The sequence below is a fragment of the Protobothrops mucrosquamatus genome, unplaced genomic scaffold, assembly GCF_001527695.2.
Source record: "Protobothrops mucrosquamatus isolate PMUCROS unplaced genomic scaffold, P.Mucros_1.0 scaffold43, whole genome shotgun sequence".
In the NCBI taxonomy this organism is placed as follows: Eukaryota; Metazoa; Chordata; class Lepidosauria; order Squamata; family Viperidae; genus Protobothrops; species Protobothrops mucrosquamatus.
This window is the reverse complement of record NW_015386425.1, coordinates 1,804,346-1,806,261: the sequence shown is the minus strand read 5'-3', so window position 1 is coordinate 1,806,261 and position 1,916 is coordinate 1,804,346.

Sequence of the window (1,916 nt, the reverse complement as noted above, 5' to 3'; positions counted from 1 at the left end):
CCAGAATGCAATCCTTGTGGGTTACGCTTGAGGACTTCCTCAAATTCAATTGGTGTAAAAGGCAGCAATTAAATAGTAAACAGTATATGTTATTTCGAGCTTCGATGTGATTCTCCCGTTGATGAAATCTGCACCTGACTGCGAGCTGTGTTCAGGCGCAATTTAGATGTTGGCTAAATTCTAAATATTTACTACCTGTAGAGTGCCTGTCCTGATAAGAACCAGTTGGCAAGAAAGCTTGGGAAAGATGACCCCTTCGCCCGCTTTCTGAGACCCATCTGTTGAGTACAAGGAAGGTGGCCTTTTCCTGTGCTGATACAAGAATAGACATCTTCAAGAGTTGTGATCAGCTCTTAGTGGTTTTATTTGTGATGGTGTGGTGATCTTGCTTTTGGAAAAGTTGTGCCCTTCTTGTTTAGTCTGGAATTTTTAGCTTGAATTGGTTAATAATGGTATTTCAGGCTTTTGATCCATTTATTGCAGGGGTGTCAAACTCGCAATGTCACGTGATGTGTCACAACGTATCACGGCTTTTTTTCCATTGCCAGCAATGGGGTGGGTGTGGTTTCGCCATGACGTATCCAGCCTGCGGGCCGGCAGTTTGACACCCCTGATTTATTTCTATTTCTATTTTATTGTTATTTCTATTTCTATTTTAACTACTCTGGGTTAAATGATATATAAAACAAACAAACTATAGTAATATTTATTTATTTAGAACCATGCACTGATTAAAGAGAACAACCTGGTTTCTTTTCCTTTGTTTTAGTCTGTCAACTATTCTGGGCAGAAGTTTTATCTGACAGAGTGTGACAGGGTAAGTTGGCTTCAGGGATCCACTTCAAATTAGCTTTCCTGAGGTCTAGTCCAATTCTCTAAGCATTAAATTATACAGGACCCTGATACAATCCATCACATTGCATGCTGCTCTCCACAGTTGCCATATAAACTGAAACTAAAATAGATTTTTATTTACAATCCCAGACCAATAACGCCACATGGGATCAGGTAAGCTAAAAAAGACCATAAAAACCAGAAACCTGAACAAGTACATAAAGATATAATATAAATATTGCACGCTCAAAGCAAATTCAATCTCCTGAAATAAAAGAGAAAAATAATTATTTATAATTCAGATGAGGGTTGACAAAGAAAAGAATGTAGCTTGAATTAAGAGTTTTTACAAAATTTCTGAGTAAATAGATAGTCTGAGATTAAGCTCCAATTAAAATTCTGGTTATACCTTAATAGCTTAGGAGTGACATATTTGCAGGGTCATCTTCTTCAATCAGAATCAACCCATCCAGTATGTACCTTTCCAAAAGGCACATGGTTGGAAGTCACAGGCTGGTGTTTCTCAACCTTGGCAATTTTAAGATGTATAGACTTCATGCTGGCTGGGGAATTCTGGGACCTGAAGTCCACATACCTTTTTGTCTCTCTATATATTTATTCTATTTTATCAACAAGAATAAAATGCAAAACAGAAAAACATACATCCAACATTAACAACAACAAAAAGAGGAGCTTTTGCTGATGACTTGGTTTTTACATTATCTCAACCGATTGACTCAACAAGAAATTTGATACAGTTACTGAATGAGTATGGAAGAGTTTCAGGATTTAGAGTAAATGTTAATAAGACCAAAATATTGTCTAAAAACATGGTTATGAAGGATAAAGAGATTTTAACTAATTTAACTGGTTTTGAAATTGTGAAGAAGGTGAAATATTTGGGTATTTATCTTGCTGCCTCTAATGTTAAATTGTATAAAAATAATTATGAAAAGTTGTGGACAAAAATTCAAAAGGATTTAGAAATGTGGAAAAAGTTGCAGTTGTCATTAATGGGGAGAATTTCTGTGGTTAAAATGAATGTTCTTCCAAAATTTCTTTTTCTGTTTCAGATGATACCA